This window comes from Equus caballus, chromosome 1 (genome assembly GCF_041296265.1).
Source record: "Equus caballus isolate H_3958 breed thoroughbred chromosome 1, TB-T2T, whole genome shotgun sequence".
Lineage (NCBI taxonomy): Eukaryota > Metazoa > Chordata > Mammalia > Perissodactyla > Equidae > Equus > Equus caballus.
Window position 1 is genome coordinate 53,737,765 of NC_091684.1, and position 23,123 is coordinate 53,760,887.

General features: G+C 40.2%; 1 long non-coding RNA gene across 2 annotated transcripts in view; it reads right to left on the reverse strand.

Moving 5' to 3' along the window:
* Positions 1 to 15,158, reverse strand: part of LOC106782063 (uncharacterized) — a 48,531-nt gene extending 33,373 nt beyond the window's left edge. Inside the window, exon 1 of one of the 2 annotated variants that reach the window (XR_002808841.2) lies at positions 14,596 to 15,158. This is a non-coding gene — a long non-coding RNA (uncharacterized lncRNA). The remainder of the gene's footprint in view (positions 1 to 14,595) is intronic. The other variant, XR_011422718.1, reaches the window with a different exon arrangement.
* Between the last annotated feature and the right edge of the window lie 7,965 nt (positions 15,159 to 23,123).

The following is a 23,123-nucleotide window of genomic DNA, read 5'->3' on the forward strand; positions in this document are numbered from 1 at the left end:
GATACGGCAACTGTGGATCACTTGGTTGCTTAGAACACACTTTAAGGACAATGGATTCATATTACGATTGCTCCTACTCAGCTGGTGGCCTAGTTTTTCCTGAAGCTTAGTGAGACAGATCTTCTCTTTGAATAGTTATCTATGCAAGTCCCGCATATTGGGAAGGGGAGAGACTTAGTAACTGTGTTCTACTCTTGAATATTCTTAACTGCACTACTCAGCAAGTCACTGTTTTAATATATCAATTCTTTATATATATGTATCAATCAGGATCTAGCAAGGAAATCAGAAACCACTTTAAGTATTTACAAGAGAAGAAATTCAATACAGGAATTATTTACACAGGTGATGGAGAAGCCAGGAGCAAAACAAGGGTTTATTGCCAGAGAGCGAAGTGAAGGAGGCAGAGTTATGGGTAAAGCTCCGGGACTCACCTAGCAGTGGTGGGAACCAAGACAGCCCTGTGCAGCAGGAGCTAAAGCCAGAGAAGAGACCCATCCATCGTCTGAGAAGCAGTCCAAGGTGGAGGGAGCTGTGGCCTCAGGTTTCTCCCCACTCCCCATCTCCTCCACAATGTCATGCCAGTGTTGGCCAGTCACAGAGGGCAGCCAGTGACTCTGGAGCTCAGGAAAAGCAAACTGTGGAGCTCAGCTCCCTTTTGCCCCCAGCACAGATCAGAGTATTATGGGGGAGGGGAGATGCAAGGGGAAGGGAGAGGAGAATTAAACATATAGTGAATAGGCTCAGGACCCCCAATCGAAGGTGACTGTCTGACTAACTGAGCTCTCTTAACCCCCAACACTGGCAAAATCTTTGTGCAGGTTTATAAATCCAAGGGGGCAGGGACTATAGAATCTGAAGTTTATCTAGCCAGAGCCTGCCTGTGGCTCTTGGAGTACCTGCTTAAGCTCGTTTCTCTTTGGGCCTTTTTGTTTTTCTTTCCCTTCCCTCCCATCCTACCACTACTTCCTGGCTTAAACCTTCCCTGTGGCCACTAGTCAGAATTACGTAGGTTTTCTGTGGAAAACCTCAACCCTTCTTCAGCTGGCTCACAGCCTTGGTTTAGGATTAGACTAAACCCTCAGAGGTGGGATCAGGCCTTCTCCAGACACCCACACAGCAAGTGATCTCTGAGTGCTGTGGTGGGTTCTTTGCTCCACGTGTCATCACATGTTGCCAAATGTTTGAATTACTTGGTTAATGTCTTTGCAATCCTAATAGAATATAGATTTCTTTAGGATAAAGACTGTGCCCTATAAAATTTTATACCCCATAACATAGTGCTACTCAAATATTAGGTTTTGCAATGTTTTGATTGAAAAATAAAGGTCCCTAGAAGGAGAAAGATAAGCTCTAGTGTCTGCAGTTTTCGTTAAGTTATATAAAGTCTCCGAGCCTCATTTTAATATTTTTTAAGATAGAATTTTAAGTAAAGAACATGCTTCTATGACTAGTCCAATTACATCACAAGCAATTTGAGGGCAAGGACAGTATTTTATGCCTTGAGGTATAGCATCTAGCACATTGTCTTGCACAAATAAGATGATCAGTACATGTTTAGTAAAGACAGATCTGATTGAAAAATTGAAAACAAGGTTGGCCAAGCTGCAATGTGAGTAAGCTTTCAAAATGTCTATATTCTTTTAAAATTTACTATTTCTTTTCATTATATTTAGGAGTAAAAACAACGCTAGGAATTTGCTTATCAGGAGTTGCAAACTCAAATGCCTACCAGGGATCAAGCAAGTAACGAGAAATGAACCTGGTTAAGACAAAAGGGAATAGTGGGGACTGTGGAGAACTGGAGATTATTGGAGAGAGCTTTAAACGTCCTCTCTAAAGGGAGCAGCTGCCGTTCTGTCCTAGTCAATTGTCACACGGGGGAGTGGCAGCAGTGTTGTCAGAAGTTCTGGGTTTGTGTGTGGAATTTCTGTATGTTTCTGGCTAGATTAGCTAGTTAGAGAATTCTGCTAAAAACAATGCATACATCAAAAAAGAATCCATTTTAGATTTCCAGGTGTAAATAATATTTATGGTTCTTAAAAAGGTACTTATTTAAGATGCTTTGGGAATTATCTCATGATTTTGGAGCTCTAATTTTCCCTGTCTTCTTCTCCAATTTTAACTGAAATACTTTGTTAGTGCAACTTTCTGTTATACTCAGTTTAGTTGCAGAGGTAACTACAGGGCAGAAAAGAGTGATATTAGCTATTGCTGAACTTTGACCTTCTATTGACAAAAGTACTAACTGAGTAATTGCTTTTTCAGATTATTTTCTGCAACAAACATTTAAAAAAACACTTGAGTATTGATTTGCAATCAACCAATAGATGATCAAAAAAATGCACTTACTGTATAGAGACTACAAAGATTATGGATACTGTTTTGTTTAGATGTGGTCAGCTCAGATAAGTGCAACACACTGTTGACAAGGCTGGGCTTGTGAGGTCTTCGGCCACACAACCAGTTAGTTTCATACACAGAAATCCTCTTTGTACCAGCAGACAGTCATGTCTCAAGCAGAGCCATTTGAGTTTCATAAGACCTATTCCAATTTGCAGTTGATTTGATGTTAAGGGGAGCTAATAAAGGTAGTAAATGAGTCATTTTCCAGCATGATATAACTAGAATTGGTTCTTGGCCCAGAAAGATGTGAGTCAGTTTAATCCTGACTCAGTTCCCAGTCTGATGCACAGTGACTCACTTCCCTATGTGATGTCATGTTCGTTCCTTGTAAGATTTGACCTCCTCGTTGTTTTGTTGTATTACGGTTGGGATTTTTTTTTTTAAGAAGAAAATGAGAATATTGTAGAATAAGATGAAATACCCCAAGGAATACAGAATCAGCCTAATAAATAAAGCCTGATTTTCTCACAATGAGCTTGAAGGAGTAATTAAGCTTTAAATGCCCATATTGTTGTTCCCAGCTATTAGGACTGTTAATTTCCAAACAGCCTAGCTATTAGCCAACATTTGATTGAAAACATTTTGCATGTAAAACAAGAAAAATTGGTATAACAACAATTCAATCAGTTGGTAGATATATTTATAAAAGGCAGCTGCTTTTGAAAACATTTAACAATAGATGGTCAGATTAAAGAGGACACAGGGATTGACTTTTCTAGAAAGATACATTAATTTATATACAAAAAGCAAACCAAAAATGGGACATTTATTATGAAACCCACAAACGTTTTCAGAATATATAGAATTTTAAAAAAATACTGTAACAATGGCTTTTTATGGTTATGTTAATTGTGAATGAGATTTAGTGTTCATGGCTTGTGTTGGGGGTCAAGTTTGGAAGCTGAGGAGAAAAACAACTGATGCCTCTCAGACACTGTGTGGTGAAATGGATTAACTTTGGTCTTCCCCTCATGGCAGGCCAAATGCTCTCAGCCTTGGTAGATAACTACATTGAGAAAGTCAAGACACTATAAATTAAGCTTGTTTCAATGGCAAGCAATAGAAACCCCTTTTGACTGACTTAAGGTAAAAAGGGGATATTTTAGGGCATGGATGAATCAAAGGAGTTGCTAAATAACCAAGCCTCAGAGCATTTGGAAGGGTCCCCAGATAGGTATTTCTGGACCTGTTAAGGCTCTGACAACTTGCAGCTCTACTCCAACAGCCTTCTATATCTGTTTCTCACTATTTATGTTTCAAATGCCCGGAAGAATGATCCATTAATTGGCCCACCTTGGCAGGTGTATCTCCCCTTGGATGAATCATCTCTGACAGAGGCGCTTGCTGCACAATTCCCACTGGGAGAACTGTTATGAGCTGGCAGTCATCCCAAGTTGTGTCTGTGACAGAGACCATTTGGTTTGTTCTCCAACTTCTTTCCCCTACAGCCCCAATCATAACAATGTTTTTATCTATGCTGTAGATGAGTGCTTCTCAAGGTTTTATGTTCATGTGGATCACCTGGGGATCTGGTTAAAATGCAGATTCTGATCCAGTAGAACTGGGGTATTATCTGAGATCCTGCTTTTATCGTAAGCTCCCAGGTGATGCCAATAATGCCAGTCCATGGACCACACTTTCAGTAGTAAGACTGTAGAAGAGGTTTTTGTCTGCTAACCTAATATCCATTCCTTCCTCCCCCTTTCCTAATAGCACCGAGGTCTTTATTCAAATATTCACTCCTGCCCCCATATAGCCCATATGCTTTGGTGGGAACTGAACATACTCCCAGCTCTAGTGGTGGGTACCACTTGGCTTTAAGCCAGTCAGTATTCAGTGTAATTTCAGTGTTACAGAATCTAAAACAGTGGCTGGCAGGTAGTAGATACACAACAAATATGTGTTAAATGAATATGTGAAGTGATGTGAACAATAGATACGTGATGTGAGCTTATCCAATTAAGATGAATTTCAGGACACTGACTTGAATGCTGATCTGGAAGCCCACTCTGCTATTGGATGTGAATGTTTGTGACTTGACTGACTGATTGCTTTCCTACAACTGTTAGCAAGTCAGCCTTAGAATGAAGCTGACACTAGAGTGGGGAAGGCAGAGAGACAGAAATAAATGGGCCATTGATAACATCAACAAAACATTGGATTAACTACTCTATGTCCACCCCACAGTTGCATAAGCCAAAATCCCCTTCAATTTTAATATTAGTTGGATTTTCCATTACAACATAAAGAGTCTTAACTGACAATGGGGAAATGTCTTATTCCATTTGTAGGACATCTCATTTTGGTGCCATGTGGATGCCTTCATAGGTCACCATGCTCAGAAAGCAACAGGAGCAGAAAGCATTCCACAACACCCTATGGTAGGGATTTAGAAACAGGCTCCATTGAAGAAACTTACTAAGAAAGTGTCGGCAGGAGGAGCAGAAGTCTGTGATCTCTGCCTCTCATGGATCTAAGGAAAGGCATCTACTAGAATATGGGAAGTTTTATGTTCCAGGCAAGGAATCTACCTCCTTGCTGCTTTCCATATAGGGAAAGTGAGAGAACTTGTCAGTAGGGGTACAAACAGATACTGGGGCACCAGGCAATCTGAGTTAGGTGTTAGATGTTCTCGGGAGCTTTCCGGGAAAGTCAGTTTTGCAGCTCTGGAGATTTGAGGCCTGCTGGGAGGTCTGTAGCTTGTCTGACTGGAGTGGGGAAGAAGCCACCAGTACTATAGGAAGCTGAATTTGGGGCATCCCATCCCACTGGGAGAAGGGGAAGGCTTCTGTTCCAGTTGGCTTGTCCAGGCCACGTAGTGACCTGCTAGAATCATTTCTACACAGTTTTGCTCATCACTCACACCAACCTAAACTCTTGACCTAGCTGGTTGCTTAAAATCCTTCACATGCTTCACTGCTGTCTTCAGAACAAAGTCCAAGGAGTTTGTTTTCCAAGACAGTCAACATCTGGCCTAACCTAACACTTCAGTCTTTCTTGTGTCACCCCTACATTGTACCATAAACTCCAGCTATACCAGATGACCTTCTACGCTCCAAACATTTCATACATCATCACTTCTCAGTGTCTGGAAGGCACCATGCCTCTTCCTGGAATGCATCTTGCTGAGCACTCTGCCCGCTAAATTTCCTCATGATCAAAGCCTGCTCATCCTTTAAGTTTCAGCTCAACTGTTACTCTCTCTGGGAAACATTCCCAGATCTTTAATCCCCATACCCAGCATAATTAATCATTGCTGCCTTTGAGTTCCCATAGCACTTGGTTCACACTGCTAGCTTATACTTATCACCTTGTTAAGCAACATATCCGTGGCCTCCCCTAGATTATGAGTTTCCCCGAGCGTAGGATCTTGTCTTATTTGTCTTTATAGCTTAAGCCCTACTGGGCTGTTCTCCATGGGACTGATCCCACTGGCCCCACTGTGGGATCTCAATTCTCTTTAGGGAGCATGCCTTAAGGCCAAAGTTTACTGAGAAGTTGTACAGGACTTTCCCTGGTAATAAGAGAATCTAAAGATGGACTAGGTGTGGCCCATCCAAATGCTGGAATTTGTACCCAAGCTGGAGAGGGTCAAACAAGTTCGGGAGGGAACAAAATTAGGAGAAAAGCTCGATCTTTTAGAACAAGTTCCCAGAGGATCAGTGAGACCAGTCGCCTGGGAGAACAGCCACTGATAGCAGAAGATAATCTAGTATATAAAACGAACAGTGTATTTTTTTAAAATAAAGATTTACCCTTTTTTGACCTTTTCTCAATATGATTGCATTGCTGTTAAGTTTATTACTGAAGCTTAATACTCAAGGTGCCAGGAAGCACTCCCAGAACAGCTGTGAATGTGGCCATTCATTCATTTGCCCCAACTGTAGGGCATACGAGCTGAGATTTCTATTTCCGCAGCCGTGGCTCCTGGGTTGTTCTTGTTAGCGTACTAATGACAGGCACTTAAATTAGATCTCACAGAGTTAAGACAAATAATTAAGTCCTTCATTTTCATCAGGCCAACTTACTTCAGAGAAGATTTGCAACTACACACCTTGACCTCTCTGGATTTTTAGAACAACAGTGTAGTTTATGATGAGGATTTTTAGGCTGGTTAATTTTAAAATACTGCAGATGAGAGGAAAGCTCCTAGGACTGGAATTTGCTTGCTCTTTGAGAGATATTTGCATTTGTGAAGGAAGGGGGGATGACCTTGTAGGGACCTGAAATTGGCCACCCCAAGATATGTCTCTTTGGCATCGGGATTGTTTTGGGCTGATTGCTTTTGATAAACTGGGACAGGGATGGAGGCTCTGGGGATTGGAACTTGCCCTTGTTGGGACACATTTACATTTGTAAGGTAAATCTCTATCTGTAAAAGGTGCCTCCCTCTCTGTACCAGGAAGAAGAGAGATGACCTTATCCCTAGAAACTCTTAATGGGGAAGGCAAGAACTTAAGTTGGTTGCTGTCTGGCAATCTCATGTAACTGATTTAGGGTGGTGGCTTCTGACCTTTACTTAATCCGATTGGATTCTTGTCTAAAAGTCATGGGATCACCCAACGACCAAACCCCACCTGCACTGATACCATTTTAACTTTTTTTCATGTTCTTTCCTTTGTCTTGTAAAGAAATGACTCACATACCCATGCCTTATAAAATTAGCCCTAACCCTCAACTCGGGGCAGCAGCAGGAGCTCTGACTGCCCGTGGGTCCTGTCCCCATGCACCAGCTCTGCCTGCCCATGGATCCTGTCCCCATGCCAGCGGGGGCAGCAGAAGCGGCGGCAGCAGAAGCTCTGACTGCCCATGGGTCCTGTCCCCATGCTATTCTATTCTCTAAATAAAAGAGCACTACTGCCAGATCTTAAGAGTCTAAGAAATCTTTCTTTCGACTCCTTGGCTCACTGACCCCGCATCAATGTCCAGAATCATAAGAACCAGCAGGTCAAGTGGTTTTTCCAAAGGTTTATTCAATCACCTCAGGACACACCTAAAGGCAGGCTGATGCCAAAGTACATGGGCCATTGGGTGTGAGCCTGACGGGCACAGAGACTGGGAGGCTAATGGAGCAGTTGGCACAGCGACAGTCTGCAGGCCCGGTCTGGCCTTGCACGGCAGCTGCACATGTTCCTGGGATCAGAGCCAGCTGGTGGCTCATGGCGATGGTTTCTGGGTCCTGGCTCCATCCCAAGGCCAGCCCAAGCTCCTTAGCCTTGACCTGGCAGTGGCTTTGTTCTGTCTCCAAGCTGAAGTTTGGTTCCCTGAGCCAGAAAGCGAAGGCAGGCCCTTGAACCCTAACCCATGCCCTCCTCTCAGACTGACACGCAGCCTGTTCCAGCACAGCTAGGGGCCAGTGGGATGGGCCAGTCCTCCAGGTTTAATCATGGTCACTCTCAGAGCTACTGTAGTGGTTCTGCCTTCTGCGGGCCTCAGGAGAGCACTTCAGTGTTGCTCTCCCTGCAATGGGCCCCACGTTGGTGTAGAGATCACAAGGGATGGAGCAGAAACCCGGCGGAGATTCCCCTGACCCCGACCCTGACCCTGACCCTGACCAATCCAGGAATACTCAGAGGCAACTCAAGGACTGGATTTCAAAACTCGTGGCTTTGCAAGAGTGTCACCCACAAATCAGGGTCTCCCTAACAGGCTATCAGGAAAACCATAAAATTCTCAAAATAAGATAGATTTTAATCTCTATTAGAGCATTTCACAAGCACTCCAAATAAAAACATCGATGCTTTCAGTCTCCTGCCACGTGTGGCTAGAGCATCTTTGGGAACATTCTGGTATCTTTATTGATTGGAAAGGGCAATCTAAGTAAAAGCAGAGTGCTTGCTATGCAAATAAAGCTCCCAGACAAGTCTCCCATCTTCCTCCCCCAGCAGGCTGCCATCCTGAGCCCTTCCCATGTGGAACTCTGAAATCTGCTTTTAAAATATAGTCTTTATTTGCATATTCCCCCCCTCATGTTTCAGTCTAATTCTCCCAGATTGAGAGAAACGCAATAAAGGAAAAAAAAAAAATGTTTTCAGTGCTTCCCTTTTCACAAACTCTTTTTTTGGAAACCCCAACCTCGGATCCCAGCAGAGGTTCCTGGGGGCTTTAAGAACATCAATCAGTTTCGCAGCTGGAGGCCGAGGCTTTCCTCAGGGAAGACTTTTTACATAAAACAGATTGTACTTTGTCCTTGCCAGGGCAGACAAAGGTTTAAATTAAATATGCAGCAAGCTGCGGTTGGCTGCTTGCCCCAGCCTGGGGGAGGGGGAAGGCAGAGTGTGTCTCTCCTCTCCTTCCTTTCTCTCTGTAGTTGTTTCTTTTCCTGTTTCTGTTTTTTCAGTGGAAGGAGCCTGGAGTTAAGAGCCCTAGGCTCTGGGCTGGGCTTTTCTGTAAATTCGTTATGTGGCATGATACAAGTCACTTTGCCCCCGGGAACTTAGTTTCCTCTTCTAAGCAGTGAAGAGTTAGAGATGATCTGTGAAGGTCTTTTCCATATTCTAAGTTATCTCAAAATTCAGCTGCATGGATTTCCAATGAATGCCCCAAGCTTCATCTATGAGTAATGCCTCCTCACTCTTCCTGGGGTGCCTGGGGTGACTTGGTTCCTTTTCCCACAGACCCCCAGGGCCAGGAAGGCCACATTATGAGGGAAGGAGGCCCAGTAAAACGTGATCAATGGCCACTGAGCCCATATCTCAATTTTAGGGAGTAATAGAGAGTGGTGGGTATTGTGAATTGGAGAGAAAGAGGCCTCAAAAAAGGGGCAGTATCTACCCAACTCAGGTCAGGCTAGCTGTTGCCACTTGGGAATGTGCGCCACTGGGATAGCCAGTTCTTTTTTTTAAATTTAAAAGTTCTGAACTTTAAAAATTGGCAACTAATTAAAACAAACAGCTTGTGGGTTTCACAAAACAGAAAAATAGGTCTGTGGTCTGAATTCATCTTGACGAGGGTCAGTTTGCTGGGTTCATGGACCTTGAGAAGGTAGAATTTCTGTTGTCTCTATCTCACACAGCTGTTCAGAGAATTGATAGTGTGTTGAAGTTGCAGTGAAGTACTATAGACCCAAAGGGTAGAACATGCATAGGTTGTTCAATCATATTTTCAGTATGGAAATATTCCACTGTTCCAGAGGCTAAGTTTTAGGAAAATAACTTTGCTCATATTCAGGTTTCCAATCCACTCTTGGCCTGGGTATTAATGGTTCTATTCTTTTATTGGTTAAAAATAATTTCTAATATTTACCTCCATGATAAAATTGTGGGGAAAGTAGGCTATAATGAAGAATATATTTAAATTTCAGAACTCTATTTTACATTTTGTAATAATGGTGGCTTTTTTTGTTATTATTAGTTTATTAAACGAAAATATCATTTTAGTTTATGATTGAATGTTAAAGATTTATATAAGATAATACACATTTTAGTTGATATTTCTATCATTTGGGTACATAGGTATTCTGTAGTACTATAATAATTGCAATAATAAGTCTTCAAAAGATAAGCAAATTGAGGGAAGTTTTGTTCTCTTCAAACTAAAATATTAGGCATAGTCTTTTTATCTTGAGAGAGAGAGACTCAGATGAAATGGGACTTAATCCTTTAAAACATTCACGTTAGTGGCTAGATTGCCTCTTTTCCTATTTTATCTATATAAGGAATGCAAATTTTAATTTCAGGAATGTATATGAAATACATCACAATTGTTCTAAATTTATTCAAGTGACGTTTGAGTATCAAATAGGCATGGGTAATTATTAGGAAACAAGACAGAATGATACTTTTACAGAATAAAATAATTGAAGTGGTACCTAAATATAAAAGCATTTCTGTTTACACGGATAGATAATAATCCTCTCTTTTCATTTTTCTATCTTTGATCTGAGTAACCTAAGAAAGAAAGACAGAAAGACTTTATTTCTTCTCTTTTCTTCTAGTGTTTGACTCATTTTCTTTTCCTGTATTTAAGCTTTTTATCTTTTTGCCTGTGTGTATTCTAAATGTCTTGGATTTGATCCATTAATTTATAGCATGTGAATTAAAATTTAAAAATGTTTTACACTTTTAAGCTTTCACTTATAGTGTGTGTATATATACATACACCATATTTTATATATATATATATATATATATATATATACGTGTGTGTGTGTGTGTGTGTGTGTGTGTGTATAAGGTGAAGGATGCAAGTAAATAGGGTTTCCCTGTAAGCAGGGCAATGTGTGAAATATTTACCAAAGGAGATGGCGTGGGCACAATCAGAATGGACACTGGACATGGTCAGGACAAATGCCAGCTGTAAACAACTATTCCAGACTTACTGGTTCTTTTTAACAAGTTGCAACTGTGCGATTATTATCATTAGGATAATTATAGTATGGGAAGCTCTGAAACATTTGAGTACTGTATTAGTCTGGATAACTAACGACTAGCTGCCACAATAGACCAACTCTGAAATGTTAGGGGCTTTACACAACTAAAATTTTTTTTCTTGCTCACACAAAGTGGTGATGTCAGCAGAGACTGTCTTCCACTCTGAGTCCCCAGTCCTCTCCATCTTGTGATGCTGCCGTATTAGTGCATCGATTCCGAAGTCACTGCACAAGAGACGGAAGAGGGCTCCCCGTGATTCTCACCCACCTTGACCTACAAGTGATACATGACGCTTCTGCTTACCTTTCACTGGCCAGAACTAGACACATGCTCCAACCTAACTGCAAGAGTGGAAAATGTAGGGGAGCACATCAATCGTTTTGTGAGTCTGCAGCCCATGTAGTGATGGTGATTTCAACCTCACATGACACATTTATCGAACTGATGGTGCCTTGAGACCTTTGCTGCTGAGTCACGGCCTGATTCTGTGACTTCTTTGCTTCTCTCACTAGCTCTGTCATACTCTCTCCAATCTCTATCTGGTTCAGATGCCCAAGAGGGACACTCTGATTGGCTTGTCATCATTATTTGTACAGAACCTTTGTTTAAAGCTATCTAAAATGCACTGGCCAGTCTATAGACAGACTGCTCTTGATTATGTGCCCACACCTGTTTTAGCCATCTGTGGAAAGGAGTTTGGGAATAAATTGCCTAGGAATTTAGAGATAAAATGAATAAATAAATTTGGCAGAACCATTTTGAATAGCGATGATTTAAAAGAACATCTAACAATGTCTTCATTGTTATTGAATTGTTACTACATTACAATAATTGCAAAATAAAAATTTGTCAAAATTTTTGTAAAGAAGTAAGGCTTTATTTTTTCAACCTTATTCAAGTAGTATGAGTTAAGACTAGCTTATATATGTCAGTCCACAAACTAAGGTGTACAAAAATGTAACTTTCTTAATATTTTCAGAAGCTGAATTTAAGGCCTATTTTGTGTCTCCATTCCATGGAGTTGCATAAACTTAATTTTGTTAAATTTCAGTCCTCCCCCACCTGCCCAGGATTGCATATAAGATTCAAGAGGTTTATGTAGCATCAAGGCATTGAAAAGTGTGTAATCTTGCCCTCTGTACACCCCCACTGTTTTCATGGGACATTGACCATGGCAGAGATCACCACTAATCTGCAGATACCCATTTTCTCTTTCTTTAGTCAAAGAACCACCTTATTTTTATCTGGGCACTTGGCTACCCACCTAGTAACTGCATTTCCCAGGCTCTCTTAAAACTCGGTATGGACATGTGCCTAAGTGCTGGCCAACGGGTGGCGAATGGGAATGGTGTGTCTTCTGGGTCGTGCCCTTAAGTCTGCTGGTTCTTTTTCTCTTTTTCATAGGTTAGAATAAAGATATGCTGATGGTGAGCCAGCTTTGTTTCTGTGAAGGCATGAGGGCAATGGAGGGGGTGCGTGTGGAGCCACAAGACAGAGGTAACCTGGGCTTCTGGATGACCTGGTGGAGCAGAGCAGGTCTTTCTCCCTGGACTACTACTACCTTGCACGTCTATGTGATGGAAATTAGTGTTCTATCTTGCTGAAAGCTCTGTGATTTTGGTCTCTGTGAAAGCAGCTGAACCAATATCTTAAAGGATCCACCTACTTTCCAAGGTAGTTCCTGCTGTGTGCTCCCTTATTTCTGAGGGCCAAGCCTCTTCCAGTCTGCTGCTTCTTGGTGCCTCGTTAGTGTAGCACTCTGTGTTGATAATATTCTAATTCTTCCTCTATGAGAAAGCTGCACTGTGAGAAATTCTGTTTCTGTGCTTGTCTTAGATTTCTGGCATCATTTTGCTGCCACCATACCACTTTGTGGCTTTGGGAACTCTGTGGGACTCTTAAAGGACCATCTGCTTAGACATTACATACAGATTTTTCATCTACTGCTTTATGTGCCGGACACAAGAATTTAGAGAGTCCTATAGTTCCCAGATTCCACCTGGAGAGGGGCACAATATTCTGCTTTAGAATACCCAAACTTATCTGGGCATTTTATTAGTCCTCCCTCGGACCTCAACCAGAGGGCTCAGCTTAGGATGGGAGCGGGATCAGACTGGGGGCCCCCTCTCAGGAGCCCACTGGTAGCTTTGCTTTTCTTTCAAATCTACCTACTCCTCCTCATCAGAGAAATTTTCCTGATTCTTGAGAGCAGAGGAAGCTTTGTCCTAATATGTCAGCTTTCCTTCTAAAGCTTTTGCTTTAATGCCTCGGCCTAAGCTTTAAATATATCTTGTTTTCCGAATTCTGCTGTGTCATTCCTTCTCTAGGCAGTTAAGGCAGAATATCTCATGAGGTGAAGGGTGGTGATAACTAGAATAATATAGATGGAGGGAAGTGTCTGTTAATATTGCAAAACTTCATCTGTCATTTAACGAGCAGCCGATATTGCCAAATACTTGTCTTTTAGGAGATTCTTCAGTATACAAAAATTATTTATCATGGTGCAGTAGAAAGTTCATTGGCTTGAGATTTAAAAGGTTTGTGTTCTGGTCCTAGTTTTTTTTCCCCTTTGGAAGCGTACCTTCTATGTCAATAGTAAAGTGCAAACGCAAAAGTTTCTCTCTTTTATCTGTGGACTTTGATTCTGTTGATTGTGCAATACTGGGAAATTGACCCAGATTTCACGCTTCAGTTTTTTCGAGATGTTTCTATAGCACTTTGTACCTCAGATACAGAGAACTTACGTGGAATAATAATAATAAATATTTGAATAGCATTTCTAAGTGCCAGGTATTATTCCTAGTGTTTCACACGTACTAATTCATTTATGACTCATTTATGAGGTAGATACTGAGGTATAACCCAAAGCAGAGCCAGGATTTAAACCTACACACTCTGGTTCCAGGGTTTGTGCTCTTCGTTATTAAGTTAGACAATCTCTTATAACAGAGAATGATTTGAAGAAAAGGAATGAAAAATGTATTGTAATTATTGCAGTGCTTCCCTAGTTTGATTTACAAGTACCAATCTTTCACAAGTAAACTATGACTCAGCTCTGCCTAAATTATCCCGAATTTCAGATGTGCTGAGGAATAGCTGAATGAATGCTAATAGTACAGTGATTAAAATTGTTAAGCTATTGATTTCTATAAAGTGAATAATAAACACATGTACTTTAACCTATCCCCTTTCAAAAATGAATTCAGGTCAGGAATCAACACAAGCAACTCAATTTTAATTCCCACTTAGAAATAATAATTAAAAAAAGTATTAACTAAGTAATAATTAAGGGTTTCGTTGGCTTTTTTGAATTCTGCTCGTTAAAAGTCTTTTTACCCTGGCCAAACTGTCTAACTGAAATTGCATGATAAAACTCGATCACCATCTAGTGTCAGGACGGAACACTGCAGTAATCTTGCCTTTCTCTCCCTCTTCCTTTGGCAACTTCCTTCCGTATCTGTATCAATATTAACCTGCACTCCCAGGCGGTACTGTTTCATTTGTTTACCACCGACCACTGATTCTGCCGACTATTTTAATTATTTGATTTCAGAGTAACTCGTTTCATGACATGTCTCACTTCCAAAGCATGGTTTATTTTCTGAGCATGCTCTCAGGGGACCATAAGAATTTTCATCCAAATTAGAGACAGCGTCTAAATCCTCCGCATGTGCTCACCCCTAAAAGATCCCTTTACTTTAGCTTCAACATGCTAAACATGGGAAAAATCTTCAAGATATATATTTAAATTATTATGAAATATTTTAGACATTCACAAGAACATAAAGAATAATACACCAAATATTTGTGTACTCACTGTATTAGTTTTCTATTGCTGTGTAACAGATTCCTTCAAAATGCAGCAGCTTAAACAGCAAACATCTATGACCTCACACAGTTTCTGAGGTCAGGAATCAGGGAGTGGCTCAGCTGGGTGGTTCTGGCTCAGGGCCTCTCGAGAGGTTTCAGGCAAGCTGTGGGCTGGGGTTGCAGTCATCTCAAAGCCCAGCTGGGGCTGCACAGTTGGCTTCCAAGCTCACTCTTGTTGCTGGCAGGTTTCGGTTTCTTGCTGGCTTTCGGCCAGAGGCTCAGTTCCTTGACATGTGGGCCTCTTCACAGGACTTGCTTCCCCAGAGCAAGAGAGGAGAGGGAGTGTGAGGGAGAGAAAGAGAGAAAGAGGATGGGAGAGAGGAAGGGAGGGAGAGAGGGAAGTCATAGTCTTTTTTTAGAACCTAATCTCAGATGTAACGTTTCACTTCTACCGTATGTTATTGGACACACAAACTGGTGTGACTGGGCCTGGTACCATGTGGCAGGGGACTACACAAGGGTGTGAATAACAGCAGGCAGCGATCATTGGGGCCATCTTGAAGGCTGTCTACTATACTCCCATCAAGCTTTACCAAATAGTAACATTTTACCCCATTTGTGTAACTGCCTCAGGGAATCAGTTTAGCCCAGGGCTAAATTCTGAGAGAGACAAATGGGAAACAACTTTTCTCCCACAGTGGCTTTCAACCACACTCTGCTAAAGCTCCCTTCCTCCGTCTGTGACTGACATCTCTGGTAGATCCCATAGCTTTTCACTCGCATTTAGCTGTAAGAAGACTCCCATTTTCAGATATGAAAAAGCTTAGTCCAATCCCATATGCAGCTCAAACCTTATTTCCTTAACTCTTCTTACTGCTGCCTCTGTAAGGAAGGAGATCATGGTTGTTCTTTCAATAATTTTTCTGACTCTTTCTCGCCTCTTTCCTGCTTTTTAGGTGTTCTAGCAAAGGGTCCAGCAAATGGCTTAAAGAGGAGCAAAAAATCTTTGTACTTAGGTATATAGTCCTCTCTTGGCTAATGCTGGCCGGACCTCATTCCCTCCGTTAATCTAAGCATCCAAGCACAGGCTCTTCAGGTGGAGATGTAGGTTATTTGGAGAACTCGTGAACAGGGCTTCATGCTGTTCAAGTCATTCTCCAGCTGGCTTTTTGAAATCCACTCTCAGCCTTTGGCCCACATCTTTGGGACTTCACCCTACACAGCGTCTTCCTGCCGAGGACCCTTGGCCTCAGGAACAGTTGTTCTTGGGTGGCAAGGTCTCTTCAAGATGGCTCATGCCTAGCTACTCCCTACAGGTCATTTTGGTCAATGGGAAAACATCATGTGTCCTTTTCTTGCCAAAAGCTTACCCATTTGATTAGCCCCCTCTTCCCACCCTGTAACTCTGTACTGCTCCAGCCAGTCTCCTGCCTTTAGAATTCTCTAGAGGGGCACAAGATCCCAGGTACAGATGCCAACAGATGCCTGTGGATGCTCATTGCTTTCCTTAGAACTCTTGTTGCTCTCTTCTCTGGTCTCAAAGCAGCACCAGCGTCTGCAATGTCAGGGCTCTGTAAATATCCAGGCAGGAAGGGAGATGCCAGTTCTCTCTCTTCTAGGCACTCCCAGGCCCTATGACTGATTTGCTTGGGGTCCCTCAATTGTCTTGCCAATTGGTGTGAAGCATCCGACCATGGGAGAGAGGAAAAAGCCAAAAAGTCCTCTTCAAAGCACTACAACAATGAATGTACAGCCTTCTCTTAAAAGGTCTGGGGATGGCTGATGGGGATTGATATTTGAAGGATCAGCTTGGTCATTTTTTATAAAATTTCACAGAAATGTGTCTAATAAGTTTCTTTGGGTTCAGAGCCTTAGCTGAATTTCAAAGATAATACGAAAATCTCTTTTCACATCCTATTAAATTTCACTCAGTTTAAAAAATGTAGAAATTTGCAGATTTAGTTGAAGTCCCCTGTGTGCACTTGTCCTCAATTCTCCCCGGCTCCTTACCTACCTAGAGGATAATCATCATCCTGAATTTGATGTTTTTCAATGCCATCTATGTTTAATACTTGTCTTAGTCCATTTGGGCTGCTATAATAAAAATACCACTGACTGGCTGGCTTATAAACAACAGAAATTTATTACTCACAGTTCTGGAGGCTGGAAGTCTGAGATCAGAGCGCCAGCATGGTCAAGTGAGGGCCCTCTGCTGGATCACAGACTCCTCGTTGCATCCTCACCTAGTGGAAGGGACAAAGGACTCTCTCAGGCCTATTTTGAAAGGGCACTAATCTCATTCATGAAAGTTCTGCCCTTATGACCTAATCACCTCCTAAAGGCCCCATCTCCTACTATTATCACATAGGGTATTAGGATTTCAACATCAATTTTGGGGGGGACAGAAACATTCAGACCATTGCAATACTATTACCATATGTATGTGTACCCATAAAGAACATATTGTAGGTAGTTTTTCAAGCTTAGGGGAATGATGTTTTAGCATACACGTCATTCTGCAACTTGCTTACACTGCTTAACGTGTTTTTGAAATTTATCCATGTGGATACCTGAAACTCTAATTCTACCTTTTAACAACCTTATAGTATTTCACTTATGAATATAATATATTTTATTTCAAATTTTATGGGCCAGCCCCGGTTGCCTAGTGGTTAGGTTCAGTGCACTCCACTTTGGTGGCCTGGGTTCAGTTCCCAGGTGCAGACCTACACTGCTCTGCCAGCGGCCATGCTGTGCTGTGGGCCCACATACAAAAAATAGAGGAAGATTGCCACAGATGTTAGCTCAGGGAGATTATTCTTCAGGAAAAAAAAATTTTTCCTCTATTGGACATTTAAACGATTTTCTTTTCTTTTCTTTTTTTTTTTTTTGCTGTTGCCGATAATGCAGCAATCATCATCCTTGCACTTGTCTCCTTATGTACCACAGTATATACACCTAAACGAAGTATAGAGGAATTGCTTGAAGGTTATGCTAATTTACATCTTTACTAGTGTTGTCAGATTTCTCATTTATGTTACTACCACCAGCAAATCCAAATCCTCAGCAACATTTGCTATTATTGGATTAAATAATTTTTGCCAATTACCTTGTTTTAAATTGTAAATGCATTTTCTTGATTGTTCATGTGATTGAACATCTTTTTATATGTTCTTTATTCTGGTCTCCTTTTACGTCTTTTCGGATAGGTCATTGCAAGTCCACTCAGAAAGCCCCTAGGCTGGAAAAGCCTTATGCCATGTAAGGAAGCCCTCATGTCAATTTCAAATCGCTAGGCTCGATGGCACAGCTAGAAATCGTAAACACAGAATTCAGACGTTACGGTTGCACATGGCCATTCCAAGTTCATCACTTTGTTGTAAGAGTTGAGCTGGACATTAATGATGTAATCTCCAGGGCTGTTAAAAGCCCAAACACCCATGAGATTCAGTACCCTTTATCCTCAAGGGAAACTCCCTCCACCCCAGTCTCTGCTGACTGTGTACATGATCAAATTTATATATTTTGTTGCTGAAATAGTCTATATCCTTTCTCTCTTACTTTTCTGCTTGAGAGAGATGTATTAAAAATATCCCAAATCAATTGTGGATTTCTAAATTTCTTCTTTTATCTATTTAGAGATTATGTTTTTAGATGCATACATGTTTATGATCGCTGTGTCTTCTTAAAGGATTTTCCCTTTAATACTATGTATTTTCCTTCATAATCATTATTAATATATTTGTTTAAAATCTATTTGATATTAATATTGCTATAGTAACTTTGTTTTGTTTAGTATTTGCACATTTTACACTTTTCTGGGGTTTTATTTTCAGCTTTTTAGTGTAGTTTTGTTTTAAATATGTTTCTTATAAGGAGCATGTAAGTGGATATTTTTATCCCTTTGGAAAAATAGGATAACATTTTGCTAATAATTGCAATTGTTATTATAATTTGATTATGGATAAATTTGGAATTATTTCTAACACCTTATTTTGTGTTTTCTTTTTCCTCCCTTTCCTCCACTATGGTATCTGACACTTGGTAAGAACTATATGTGTTTGCTCTTATTATTACTACATTGAATTGATAAAGCTTTTCTTTCTTTCTTTTTTTTTTTTTTAAGGAAGATTAGCCCTGAGCTAACATCTGCTGCCAATCCTCCTCTTTTTGCTGAGGAAGACTGGCCCTGAGCTAATATCTGTGCCCATCTTCCTCTACTTTATACGTGGGATGCCTGCCACAGCATGACTTGACAAGTGGTGTGTAGGTCCACACCCAGGATCTGAACTGGTGAAACCCGGGCCACCGAAGCAGAATGTGTGAATTTAACCGCTGCGCCACCGGGCTGGCCCCTTGATAAAGCTTTTCATATTCCTTTTTTCCCCCTTTGCTGTTTTATAAACTATAGATTTTGTTTCTAATTTTAGTACTAATACTTAATTTAAAAACATATATTTAATTATCTCCTCTAACCAGATATAAAGTCATTCACTATTTCTGTTCCCCTCCTGTACATAACATGGGCCTTTGCACATTTTAGCCACACGTTAATCAACCCCACCTCCATCTTGTTGTGGTTGCACATGTTTTGTTTGTTCCTTTTTTAACATACAGAAGAAATATTATTTGTCATGCTCATGAATTAAAATTACTGACACTTTTTGTCATTTTTTCCTGCTTATTGCTTTTTCTTAATTCTACGCTTTTCTTCCTCTTCATTTTCATTCTTACTGAAATGTATTCTTTAATTATTGTTTTAGCGAGATTCTGTGGTTATTAAACTGTCTCAGTGTTTTTCTGAAAATATTTTTATTTTGCTCTTATTTTTCTGTGATATATTCACTGGAAATAAATTTCTAGAGCAATATCTATTGCTGATGAGAAATTTGCTGTCAGTCTGTCATTCCTTTATGAAAAATGTGTCTTTGCTATTCAGAAGCTTTTAATTTTCTCTTTATCCTTGACGTTATGTAGTTAAATTACAGCATGTCTAGGTATAGATTTATCTTTATACATTTTGGTTGGTATTTGAATTCAAGTTTTGCTCTGAGGACTGATATCTATTTTCAATTTTGGAAAAATTTTAAGTATTATCTGTTTAACTATTGTTTTTCTTAAATTACCTCCAATTTGTCCTTGTGAAGCTCTTATCTAATATGTGTCAAAGTCCTTTAATTTATCCCTCATTTCTCTTAAGTATCTTTTCATCATTCATAATCGTGTGTCTGTCTGTCTGTGCTGTGTTCTGGGAAAGTTTTACACTGATATCTTCCAATTCACTAGTTTTTTTGTTTAGTATGTCTGGACTAGAGTTTTCCTGATTATTGAATTTTTAATTTCAATGACTCTATTTTTGCTTCCATGATTTAAAATTAAATTCTTTCTGATATAACGTTTTTCTTTCTTTTTGTTTTACCCTTTTGCTTGTTCTTGCTTCACAAATTCTTGCTTCACAAAGATGAAATTTATTCCTCATTGAACTTAGTAAAAATACGCTTATTTCTAAATTTTGTCAGACTCTTTCAAAAATTAATTCATTTTGGAACTATTTACCTTTGGATTGCAGAATTTTTGTCTATGTTTCTTAGCAGAAGATAGCGTTTTTCATGGTTTTGGAATTTCGGTTTGCAGGCACATTTTGAAGCACATGTATACTTATGAATAAAGCATCTACGTTCCCTCTATTCTCATTAGAATGGGATGGGGTCTGCTGTTTACAGAGAAGAAGGCTTATTTTATAAACTAATTATTAAGCTTTAATCAAGCTCCATGAATAATTCCCTTTTGTTATCCTTTCATCATTAGCGAAGGTTTATCTTGGTGGCCCAAGCTTGTGGATGCCTGTGGAAGTGATATGTGATCATCTCTGGGCCCGAGTGTTGAAGGGGTGACCAAGGATGGCATGGTAGTGGCTGCAGTAATTAGTGAGAGATCTCCAAGGAGAAGATGAATCTTGAGATGCTAGTGTTGATTTTCTCAACCTTTTAGAATTCAAGCTCCATTAGCTAAGAAGATTTGGTCAATCTTTAGTTTCAATTATGAAAACAAATGGTATGTTCTCCCACACTGCCTTCCCCCAACCTAATGTCACACTGATATGAAATAAACTTTCAAACTACACTTAACAGTCTGGAGATCTGACATACTTTTGCTCCTTCTCCTTTGAGAATGACCGACTGGGAACATGATCTAGTTGTTCCTTCCCATATGTAGAGTCTCTTTATAATTGCCCATATAGGGGGGATCAAAGTTTTATTTTATTAAGGAAACTGACAACTTTCCTTTCAGAGGACAGAAACACCACAAAATTCCTGTTTCATGTTTTTCAAACTTAAAAAACACAATATGTATTAGTATGTTGTGGAAGGAAGCAAAGTAACATGAAAGCAGAAGGAAGAAAAAAAGTTATCCAGAAACCTATGGTTTAGAAATATCTATTAATATTTTGGCACATTGTTGTGTATAGAAATCATTTAAAAGTGATATATACAGTATACACTGTTTTGACCTACATCTTCTCTAGCAATATACTGTACTGTTAACATTTACTATACCAACAAGCATTTTCATAAACATGTTTTAAAAAGCCTATTCTAGCACGTATAAACTTAAGCATATCTTAGTATTATTGTCTCAGTTGCATTGAAGATTGATGGAGAGGATTCATCTTTGGGTTCATTCAGTCACTTGTTCATTTCTTCAATGCACATTTTACATTGTCAGTTATGTTCCAAGAACCATGGTAGGAACTGGGGCCATGGAATTGGGTCAGATGTTTCTTTATCTTCACTTTCATCCCCATAGGCTCAGAGGCCATTGGGAAAGAGAAATGTGTTATTGGATAAGTACCACACAATGTCATAAAGCACTGTGGGAGTACAGAGGAGGGAATAACTGCCCTGTTTTATTGCCATCGAATCCCCTCTGTTGTGAAAGGCACCGTATTTCACACACTCTTAAGAAAGGGAAACAAATCCAACATGCAGAGTCTAGGAGGGGGTCCCCTCTCTCCATAGCAAAAAGTGGGAAAGACCAAAAGGCCTCATCCTCATTAAACAGCTAAGTAAGAAAAAAACCTGTGCAGAGATCAGGCAGAAACTTTGGATATTTCAACCCTGTCCTGGGTGGAAGAGGAAAAACTAAATTACCCCTGAAAATTGGAAGCACAAACAGTTTCTCATTCTGCTTTCTGGTCTAAATTTACTCCACCAATATGGCTCAAAAAACAAGGAGAGAATTTAATTTAAAGTGGTCTCAGTTTGATATGGACCCATGTGACTGGCAGAAGCAAATGCGAATCCTTTCTAGAAAAACTTGACTTCAATCCAGGCTGACAGCAATTGATATGACTACTAACAATAACCATGTCTCAATTTCAGTGATATTAAAATATGAAAAAATATGCAACTATGCATCATAGAAACAATGAAATGCAATTACTGCTGGGGAAGAACAGATCAACGTGTCTTAGAATTAAGCCTGTAGGCTTCAAAAAGTCTACGTAGGTAGAAAATAAAAGGAGACAGCACTGATAGAAGCAAATGCAAATCATAAGAGGAGGTCTTCCATCTGGTACTCTTCTGTCCACACTAGAAGTTCAGGACACCCTTTTGCAAAAGGTGATGGCTAGCCCAAGGTTTTTGAAATTCAGACCCTAATGTTATTCCTCACGATATCCCAGTTCCTAGGATAGTGCTTGGTGTAGAGCATGTGTATTAGTCTGCTTGGGCTGCCATAACAGGATCCCTCAGACTGAGTGGGTTAAACAGAAGAAATCTATTTTCTCATAGTTCTGGAGGTTAGAAGTCCAAGATTAAGGTGTCAGCAAGGTTGTTTTCTGGTGAGGACTCTCTTTCTGGTTTGCAAATGACTACCCTCTTGTTGTGTCCTCATGTGGCCTTTCCCCTGTGTGTGTGTGGAGAGAGAGCTCTGGTGTCTCTTCTTATAAGGACACCACTTTAATTAGATTGGGGCTTCTTCCTATAATGACATCAGACCTATTGGATTATGACTTTATTTAATCCTAATTGCCTCCTTAAAGGCCTTATCTCCAAATATGTTCACATTGGGGGTTGGGCTTCAATATGAATTTTGAGGGGGAGACAGTTCAGTCCATAACACCATGTCTTTAATAAATATTTGTTAAATTAACATCAGTCATTTCCATAGGTCTCCCTATTTCTGATGGTCATTTTCCCTTAACATAATCTAGAGCTGATCTGTTAGGCTTTCTTGTGCCTGTATGAATTTGATATTTTCCTCTTTCTTCTTGATCTCTTCTGAAGACATTGATATCCCTGGTCTTTCAGGTATTCCCTTATATTTCATAATTTTGGGTATATGCAACATACTTTCCAGAATGGCCAGAATGAAAAGACAGAAATACCAAGTTGTGGCAAGGATTTGGGGCAGCAGGAGTGCTCACACACTGCTGGTGGAAATGTAAATTGGTACAACCATTTGGCAAACTCCTGGGCAGCATATCAAAGCTAAACACATGCATACCTGATGACCCAGAAGGCCTACTCCTAG